The 11,090-nt window shown below is 40.7% G+C and overlaps 1 pseudogene; it reads left to right on the top strand.

Annotated features, from left to right (window-relative positions):
- Window positions 1-532: 532 nt before the first annotated feature.
- Window positions 533-1,816, top strand: LOC146616832 (uncharacterized; annotated as a pseudogene).
- The last annotated feature ends 9,274 nt before the right edge of the window (window positions 1,817-11,090 follow it).

The following is an 11,090-nucleotide window of genomic DNA, read 5'->3' as shown; positions in this document are numbered from 1 at the left end:
GACGCGAATGTGAGTCTGCTACAAATCCGGCAAATAACACTGAATAATTTTTGAGGGAAGAATCGTGTCTCACCTCCTCTGTTTTTTTTTTGCATTTTATTGAAGAAAATGCGTTTGAATCTTCACACGAGCTGCCTCAGCACAGGCCGAAAGTTTAATCCTTGTGCATTTTTTAAAAGTCCGTAACCTTACGACCGCACAAAGATGCTCACTGTAAAGCAACATACCTCCTGCTGCTAAACTACATGTGTGTAACTGCAACATCTGATTCAGAATACATTCAGTCAGCCTATAGTAAGTAATGTACAGATTTATTGCTCCCCGACATGGATAAATATTTTCTTGTTAACCCTCTGATGCATAGTGGTCACTGGAGTGGACAGCTACTAAAACGTACATATCTCTTTAATGCATTGGTTTCTATGGTGGAACTGCATATTAGCCTCTAGAGTGCTCTCTGCTGCCATGCTCCATTGAGGTCAATTCAGTGTTCAGTTAGTGCAACTGCAAGTAAATTTCCTCTGAATCAAAGATGGCAGACAAACTGTCACCCCTGCCGACCACTGCTGGCATATCCTGTCAATCCTTCTATGCTAAAAGAGCCCAACAGGTAAAAAAAATATGATGATATGCAGTAACATCTAGGGAAGGATATTATCTGTTTGGAATAAGAAATTGTTATGTCTAATATGTAGAAAACTACAATTAACCATGTGTCCACTGTAGTGGACATCATGCATTACCCACTATATTTTTTTAACATAAGTCATAAATTGTCTCACTGTTTTTTGGGACTGTTTTGGTTATAATTAAGCATATAATTGTTACATTTATAAGCTACTCATTTAAAATATATATTTCTGTGCAGATCAGCTGTAGTTTGAGTTACTATAATAATTATTTTATCATATTTTGTAGACTTCAAATGCAGCAAAGAATAAGGCAGCGTACAGAATAGTCCAGGAAATTCCATCCAGCTCCAGTGATGATGATTTCATTGATGAGTGCAGTGATGAGGAGTTCAGTGATAAGTCCAGTGATGATGAGAGTGGCTGCCAGAGCAGAACAGAGACATTGGAACTACGGATGATGAAGACACAGACAGTCAGGATGCAGAAAGTGAGAACGATGAGGGGCAGGATGAAGAGGAAGGTCAGTATGATCAGGGAGCTGTGGGAGATGGGTACATGGCACCTGACCATACTCAAGCCCGCAAAAATATTTGGAAAGTCCAAGACAATGACTTGGTTGGAGACTTGCCTCCTTTTCTAGGAGAGTGGAAATTGAATGTGGAGGGGAAGGATCCCATAGATTTCTTCAGACATCTGTTTCCAGCAGATCTAATTGATAATATAACATACAACACCAACTTGTATGGAAAAGAACTGTCAGTAACAAGAGAAGAGATTCACCCTCCAGCAATGCAAAAGAGGAAGACCCAGTGGGACCCCACAACCCGTGAAGTGGAGAGCAGTCACCAAAGTAGCCTGTGAGGTCAGGTTTGCCACAGGATATCACTGGCCCCAACTGACCGAGGTGAAAAATGCAAACAGGTGCCATGATGTTGTGTGCACACGGAAGACCAAATACATCTGCATGCAATGCTGTGTGCCATTGTGCCCTGGATGCGTTGCAAACTTTCGCACAGCCTAGGTGTGATGAACATAGAACTGTTTGGAGATGCAGAGACTAAGATGTCAGTTTGTGTTTTCTTCCAGCATGCTACTAAGGGCTTGGTAATACTGTCCTGCATCGTTATAGAACTGTGTAGACTCAAAAATGTTTCTCTTGTTGGAGATAGTTTGCCATATTCAGGTGTAGGATTCACAGCTTAGGACTGTTGATTGGTTTTGTTATTTACGTCTAAACATTGGGGCCTTATGAGTTGAAAGTTCCAAAAAAATTGCTGAGATGTTTTTCAAAGGATACAAGCAAACAAGTGTTTGTATATTTACAATAGAACACAAGGTAATTAATTTTTACAGTAAATTCACAGTATTTCATGCTAAGTGCTCAGGCGCATGTAGTCCACTGGAGTGGACAAGTTTATAACTTTATAAAAAAACATATTTTTGGAAAAAAAAGAGTTAAACATTTTTTTTCATGTCCTGAGAAGAATAAAAGCACTTAAGAAAAAAATCTTGACCAAGGCTTTCATAATTCATGCATCAGAGGGTTAATAAAATCACACACACCATCACTCGTACATTTAAACGTGTGTCAGATTGGACGACTGTGTCACTTTATGTGCGAGTTCTTTGGAGTGACGGCTCTCTGAGTCCGCCACTATCCACGGAGCACCTTTACCATTACTTATTCAACGTGTTGCACACTATGCCATCATAAGCAACTCGGCCCACTACTTTCGGCTCGGAAAAAGCATGATGAATGACAGGTCTCGCCTGAGCTGTGCCAAGTAACACAAGTCAAAATACATGATACGGAACCATCCAATACTACTGTGGAGCATATCTGTCAGTCTGGCAGACCTCTCCAAAACAGGGACCACACACTCTTTATTAGAGCCAGTAAAATGTCCCAAAGACGTGGCTCGACTGTGCTTTCTGCCTAGCTACCGCGAACAATAGTAGGATTGTGCTGCTCGTCTCTTTTTCTCTTTGTAGGCCTATTATTTTTTCTAGCATTTGTTATTCTCACTTAAACTACAGGCTGGCTCCACGAGTGGGCCGCAGCGTCTCAGAACCGGGCCTGCTCAGGCCAGGAAAAACCCGGCGGAGCCAGACGAATAAAAAGCCAAAGCGCCGACGCCGCGCGGCTCCCAATCTGGTTCCTGTCAGGGGGACATCAAGGGAACACCCGCAACGCAATCTCCAAACGTCTCCCCTTCCTTTTCCCCTCCCTGCTTCTCTCCTTCCATCTCTCCCCACCCTTCAAGCGATACGTATTACAGATGACTGAACCATCGCCAAATTCTCCCAGAATGCTGCTTCTTTTTTCTCGCTTTTTTCCCCCTCTCGTGTCTCCGTGTTTGGAGCCAGCCCACATGGATTGGGATCAATTTAGGGTGAAATGATAATTACCCTGTCAGTTTCAATTCCAACGTGATGAAGTGAGAAACAGGAAATGTAATAAACATAAATGGAATCTCACACGCTTTTGATTGGGAGCGGAATCGAATCAGACGCCACAAACTTGGTCGAATTGTCAATTCCGTGCCGTCCCCGCTGAGAGAGCGCTGCGTTTATTCCCCGTCTCGCAGCAAAACGCTGGATAAAGCATATTGCTGCAGATAATTACTGAATTCCACATTCAATACCAAGACTATATGCCTGTTACTGTTTAGTTTGGAACTTCATACATGAGAAATGATTTGTGTCACATCTTTGCAGTGGGAAACTCGGGAGCCCGTTTCCCTCCTCCAAAACCGTAAGCAGAAGTCACACATTTCAGTGAGTTTGATGGCCGAAATCAGCGCCTGAACTAAAGCGAGCTTGTCATTTTGGAGCGTATTTGGCAAAGGATGATCAGTGATAGCACGCGGCTAACGGTAGCCTGCTCTAACCCTGTCATGTTGGCTGTTCCACAGCTGATGTATGGAGCTGACTCCTGGCGAGCCACACTGCACTGCCTGGATTTGTTTAACCCAGCAGATCAACCTTCAGACAGGAGCATGTGTGCAGGTAATGGCTGCCAGATGAGGTGAGGCCAGTTCTTAGAGGCCTCGTGGATGCTACAGAGAAGGAACCAATAAACCACACGCGCGCACACACATGCATATACAAACAAGCTCATAGCCCTTGGAACTGTTATGAGAGACAACAACAAATGTGCAAATAAAAAAGTCAATATTTAAAACCATCACGACGCCCTCCCTATTTAGGTGGTTCACTGAGAGTTTGAGTTTTTTGATTTTTCAAAATATTGATACAAACGTGAACTCTTCTAGGCCCAGCTTGCGGCTGCGATACCAGCGTGGCTTCGAGTTGAGCCTCATTGTGCCAGATCTGGATTCTGGTTGGCAGAGAGCAGTGAATGGTCGTGGGCTAAAGCGAGGGTTGCCAGGCGATGTCTGGACATTGGTCTGTAGGAACGACTGCTCGACCAACCACAGTCTAGCAGGATGAACGGCCCCCTGTAATGAGGATACACTGGAACTAATAGGTCTTTCCAGCTTGCATATTCATTCACAAAACAAACAAATAAATGTCAAAGATTAAACACAGCGAGGGCATCTTTGGCAGAGGCCGCGGCCACCCAGGCGGCCACAATGACGAACTTAGCTGACAACCACTCAAAAATAAATACAACCCCAACTTAGTGGGCTTTCAAATAATTAATTGTGCATATGTTGTAGAGTTAATATTGTCACTGTATGCATCTTCAGGTGGAAAAAGATGTCTGGGCTGTAAATCTTGGCAATTTAGAAAATTGCAATATTAGTGTCTGATTTCGTCTCTTTCACACGTTTTTACGGTGTGGCTTTTAAGGGCAAGCTAAAAGTAATTCTTTCCTCCCAACGTCATCATGTTCTAAACCGGTCAGCACGGCTGTAAATTAATTTGTTCCCTTCGCTGTACAGACAGTGAACTGGGGTAGTAAATTTCCAAGAGTAAGCTCGGAAAGGATGAAGGAAATCTATCTTACAAGCGATCATTAGTGAGTGACTCAAATAAATTGAAGTAGCTGTTATGTAGGCCATCTTTTTCCTTCAACATAGTGGTTAAATATCCTCGAGCGATGCGGCTCAGGAAAGAAAGCGAGCAGCGAGATGTAGCTTTAAACACACCAGAAAAAGGAAAGCGTACCACCCTTGCTCACGATGCTGCTTTTACGAGCTGCCTCCTGGTAATTAAAAAAAATGGTGCACCATGTAGCTGATATTTCATTTGACACTCTGCGTGCGCAGTAATCGGGAAAGGATCCGCGAGGGAGCTCCCAACATCTCCTGCAGCCTAATTTATAACGGCAACCCACCAAGCAGGAGCAACAGGAGAGCAAACTAGACCCAGGGGTTTGATAAAGAACCTTGGCGATGAAAAGACCTCCGCTACCAGCAGCCGCCCTCTTGCCTGCACAAGCCAGAGAGCAGCTGAGAGTTGAGCCAAACTCTGCACCTGGCCTCCTCAGAGTGCGCCAAGTCTCTTTCCTGTTCCTGTTTCCTGTTATGACGTCTCTTTTTTTTGAATTCCTTGTAGTTCGGAGCAGGTAAAGGGGCCATTCAGGCATTAAAGCCACCTGGGACAGCAGGTTGAGCAAAGCACTGGGGAGTTCTGCTCTGGAACATGTCTGCGGGCAAATTACTCTGCCTTTACTGATTAGTCCGGCCAGGCTCTCACCTGGCAAACACAATATCACCATGTGACAGCGCAGCAACGCTAACACCGTCGGCTAAGATCTGGGAAGAGTGGTGGCTTTCTGTGACATTTTATTATTATTATTATTTCATTGTTTTAGTGTTAGAAGTTTCATTTGCCGTTTGTACAGAATCTGATGAAAACCATCAAAATGTAAATATGTAAGGGCTAAACCCTGTATATGTTCTGTTCTGTACATCATTGCCTTCAAGTGTTTAAATGATTAAAACAATCTGCAGTGGATGTAATTCTCAGCTGACCCTAACTTTGCAAGAAAAAAAAGATTTTAATAGTTAATAACATTAAATATTAAAATTAAAAAGGCATTAATTACATAATAAGAATAACTGATGTGCATTTAAAGCTATAAATCAGTTTTTAAGCTGTGATAGGTTTTGTTTTTTGTTTTTTTGCGATAAACAAAATTAGTTATCACAAAAAGTTTTATTTCAGGGTCCTTGTGCCTCTGCTTTGAAAAACAGTGGGAAAAGCAAATATGTTGTGATGTATTCACTTCATATACACAATATAAATTCAGTGTATAGCATACATATATACATTGTAATTGTAATGTATAGTTCTACTCAACTACATTTCCTCCCATACTAGGTTATTATTATTATTATTATTATTATTAATTAATAGCACATACATAAAGAATTAACACATTATAAAGCCCTTAAGCGAAAAGGTTAAAATAGTATAAAAGTATACAAAACCATCTGAAAAGTAACAGCCAACTTAATCAGCTCCAAGATTAAAAGCCACCTTACATATTTTAGTATTTCATACGTTTTTATATTTATACTTCTGCATAATAACTATCTTTTTATAGTAAGGTTTCTCTACTTTTATTCCAGTAAATATTCACATTTCACCAGCAGTTTGACCATGATTACTTACCCATGTGAACACTGGGTGGCACTGTGCAGGCTGGCACTTGGATTTTCACAGCAGCAAAGCGGGAGAGAAAGTGTAACTGCAGCCAGTTTAGCTGGTGGTCCTCTCTCTCACCATCCTCCTGCATCAGCACAACGCTGGCTGAGAGCTGGGCAATATTTAGCCATAAGAAAATATGAAACCCAGTTTCTATGTAGGCTGAGTTACCCCCCCAACACACACACACACACACACACACACACACACACACACACACACACACACACACACTTGACTCACATTTCAGCTGCAGTGTACATAATAATTATTCTGACCACTCTTTTCCTTCTCTTTCTTCTTCTTGTCCTTATCCTCCTCATTTCCTGCCTCCTCTGTAAGACAGAAATAGATGGGCAGATTCCCATGCAGGGTGGCTCTGTTTTTTCTGCAAGATGTACTTTCACTATAATTTTCTTCCAAGTGCTACATTCATAATGCTAGTGAAAAATTTTCAGGAAAAAGTTTCATTTCTTTTCAACAGCAGACGTCAGTGATATGTGAATACTTACAAACACCAGGCTGTGTATATGTCAGGATCTGATAGTGTTGGGCATTAGAAAGGCTGCTTATTATTGAATGGACTCTCTGTGAGGTTTCCGAGGCAGGAGGACATTTATTAGGAGGGTTAGCAAAACACTATCAGCTAATACGACTCGTAATTACACCAGCAGTGAGGAAACACAGCAAGCTAACACCAGTATGGAAACAATCTGACAATGCAAACACTGCAACTAAGCCGCTGCATGTGTGTATGCACATTTGTAAGTGTGTGTGTGTGTGTGTGTGTGTGTGTATGGGTGAGTGAGTGCACGTGTGTGTGGATGGAGGCCTCCTTGTGCAGATTGTGGGTGTGCGAACTGTCAAATTGGAGTGGGTGGGTGGGAGTGGAGGGAGCACATCTGGAGGGAATTTATTGTATAATTCAGTCTATTATTGCTGCGGTCGATGCTTAAGGAGCACGCACACAATTACCGTCCACTCTGCAAGGCTACAAGTGGCCTCTGGCCTAAACTAATAAACTGTGGAGGAGGGTGGAGAGAGGAGAATTCATTTGAGGTTATCATCATCACACTCCTCTCTGCTACCTCTCACACTGACACTTACCAGAGTTTATATTGAATCAATGAGGAACACCTACTGTTCAGGTCTAGATTGTGGTCAAATAAGATTTGAATCTGGTTTTAAAGGTTTGAATTAGACACACATGCGTTGCAAAGTTTATTGAAAGTTCAAGAGGGTTGTTTAGAAGTACTGAAGATTTACATGTGAGCTGGGGCAGAATTTTCCTTTGATTGTGACAAAGCTGATTTGATCATCCACCGTTTTACTTTTGGCTCTGATTTTTATTTAGTATCAATTTTTTTTTAAACTGTTACAGTAGAATCAGTAATAGTTTCACATTCAAAATAAAGTAACATAAAAATAAGTAAAAGCAAGTAAGCTCAAATATATATAAGACGTGTTAGAGAATTTGCTCCAAATCACATCAACAGTCCTTTCATGGAGATTTAGACTTAAGGTAAAAACTCCACAATAATTGTTGATAACTGCTTTGACAGACAGCCGGTTCTGATACAACGCTTTCATTACATTTTCTTCTGTAGCTGATTGTGGTGGAGTAGATTTGATCATCTACTGTTTTTACGAGTTTTTATTTAATATCCAAAGTTGAAAACAGTTAAAACTGTTACTCAAAAAAGTTTAAGAATAGAATAAAGAAAGAAAAATAAAAGTAAGTAGTCCCCTGATGGTGCTTTATATTGTAATTTTAGTTGTTTTACAAAATCAGAAAAATACCAATATCTGATCAATAAAGTAGTTACAAATTAAGAGTAGAATAGTGTAAAAATGCTTGAACAAAATGCAGGTGCCTCAGAGTTGTATAGTACAGTACTATTGTTGGAAGAGTTAAAATGTGTTACATGTCTTATAGGAGTTTAATTGTAAGACTTACAAGCCAAAGATCTGTGGTTCAGTCCCAGGAGCGGACACAGATCTCTTGGGGTCGGTCCAGGAAGGGCATCCAGTGTAAATAAAATAAAATAAAATAAAATGATATAAATATATGAAGTGACCACTTGTGAGAAGGGAGCAGCTGAAAGTTGCAGTATGTAATGTAAAACAGCTGATCCCCCTGGTTATTTTTTTAAATTATACAAAATGCTGGTTTTATGACAACCAAACCAAAACCTAATAAATATATATTCGATATAACTGTTATATTTGATTTTATTTTTTAATACAATTTTTGTCAGCATAACCGGTTATTCGACTAATTGATTCTGCTCCAATAATGTAATCACACCTTCACTGTTCGGTATTCACAGGTCATTGTCATTATCTCAATGGATTTTGCAGCTCTCATGTTTCATGTGAAATGTCTTGTGTGGTGCACTAAGTAGGTGCATGAACAAGGGAACTCTATTGGTTTATGAGGTGATGTCTTTTCATATACATTAGTTTGCATCATAAAATGGTCTGAAATAAAACCCACCTCGTCTTTTCCATTTCAGCAGCCTCTAGGAATAGACTGGTGAGGCGTCTAGGATAAAGACTTTACCAGGGGAAAAATCTGTTCAGGCCATGCATGCAGTATCTGGCTCAGGCAGCCCTGAATGACCCACAGTGTGTGTGTGTGTGTGAGGGAGAGAGAGAGATTTAGAGCTCCTAACAGTGCTGGCAAAGAGCTCACAGCCCAGAACAATAAAGTACTTCCTTTCCAGCCCTCCTAGTGGCGACCTCGAGTGGAAAGTGAAAGGTTCAGCTTGTTGTGACCTTTCACCACCTGAACGTGTCAGTCTGACACTTTTTTTCACGCTTCCTCTTTATTTATCCCCCCAAAACGCGCACACAAACTCATCAGTCTTTCTTATACATTTTATTTTGGGTGGTGCGTCCTCGTATATTAACGGCTGCACAACTGTGTTTCACATCTTATTTTTATTTCTTCGTCTGTATGAGAGAACGACACAGTCTCTTTACTCGTGGACAATCCTCAGCTGCTGTTGTGGCACACCTCTGTCATTCCGCTGCTTCCCAAGAGACTCTCCTGTCCCGCAGTCAGATAAGCTCCAGACTCCACCCTGGCTGTTGTTCTTCACTGCCAGTGTTGGACGCTAACCAGAAACTGCATCAGGTGGAGAACTAGTTTGTTTGGACTCACCCAAGCCGCAGAGGACTTTCATCATCAGCTGCAGCTGCAGTTTAAGACAGTGGAGGGGTTCATTCATTCAGGATTAGGAAATTAGTGAAGAAGCAGCGTGCCAAAGTATGTTTATGAAGGTGTGCGTAAAGCAAGCCGTCTATTAGAGTCAGTCTTATTCAGTGGGAAGGAGCACACACCCAGAGACGTTCGGTACTGATATTTTCACTTTCTAAAGTCTTGTGTTTTTTTTCTTTTTCTGAGTAATGAAAATGTATTGAGCTTCTATTTTGGCCAGGCAGACTTCCAAACTGCATTCTACAGCCTGACAAAATTACTGTGTGCATTTCCACAGAACAATCGCAAAGGCACAACATTTGGACGCACATTTCATCAGTTATGCGTAATGTTTTGTTTTTCTCAGACTTATAGTTCATAGAAACTGCCTGACCCAGCTTGTTTACAGCTTATTTAAGTGAATATGAGGTATAACTTAAATTCCTGATATGGTCATACATACATATATGGGTATATGACTTGTTTTCTGTTTTATTCTTTTGGGGGGTTTTTTTTTTCTTCCATTTTTTTATTAACATCTCCTGTTTTACACTACAACCGCAATATTATGTCTCTCTCAGTAAGGTGTTATGTCTGCCGGGTATAGCGCAATCCCTAGTCCCTGAATACACTGCAGTATTTACCAATATTGAAATAGCTTGGGATGAAGTGAGTATTGAATCAGGAATGTGCTTGTGGCAGATCTCCACCCCTGATAATATAGGGTGTTTTTTCCCAAAGTGGTTTTTGCCCACTTGTTTTTCTCTGTGTTTTTTTTTTTTTTTTTTTTCTCATCGCAATCCTCTGTCACTCTTCCAGTAAACGTCTATGTGTTTGTGTGTTTGCCTGTGCCTTAAGGAGACTTGTTTTTATTCCTGTGTTTGTCGTTATACTATCTTTACAAGCCCTTGGTTTGTGAGTTGGAATGTAAAGTGACACATGTCCAAAAAACACAATAAGGCCTTACTGGTTACACTTCCTGTGCACAATCTCTTTGCTATGCAGTATCCATTTATTTGGCTTATTCACATAATAAAAATGGTTTGCTTCTGTGGCTCTGTTGCGGTAAATGGCTACAATGTGTGTTTCTGCTTTTGCCCGTTACCACGTCAAGTTCTTTTACAATTGGACACTTTTTATTCTTATTCTTGTTTTGTTGCTAACTTCAATATTTGTTTAGGGTTCTTTTTACTAGGATGCTTATATTCAAGTTCATGATAAACTTGAATGTAGGATAAAACATTTCGTAAGCTGTCCAAAAGGAGGGAATTTCCTCTTGGTTATGGTTGTCTTTATACATTTATATATTTATTTACTCTAGAATATCAAAAAACTTCTTTATTTTAATTTAAAAAATTTAAAAAAGGGAGAGTGCATCTGGTTTACTACAGTTAAATACATTTCATTCACTAGAAGCATTTCATTCATTTAGTACTGTGCCTAGCATACAGTAGTCAAAATGATACCCTTCTCTTTTGTCTACCCGAGTGTGCAATTTACACAGCTTGGTGATTTGGTCAGAAGGAGACCACACGATGAAGGGTGATAGACCACAGATCAAGTGGCAAAAGAACAGGAAATATGCGATGAAATGTGCAGTAAAGTGGATGAGGTCACCCACACACAGCAACTGAAAA

This window comes from Diplotaxodon limnothrissa, linkage group LG15 (assembly GCF_057381915.1).
Source record: "Diplotaxodon limnothrissa isolate DT_005_m linkage group LG15, D_limnothrissa_male_GT1.1, whole genome shotgun sequence".
NCBI classification, from domain to species: Eukaryota; Metazoa; Chordata; class Actinopteri; order Cichliformes; family Cichlidae; genus Diplotaxodon; species Diplotaxodon limnothrissa.
Note: the sequence above shows the minus strand (reverse complement) of the source record. Positions and strands in the feature narration are given on the sequence as shown.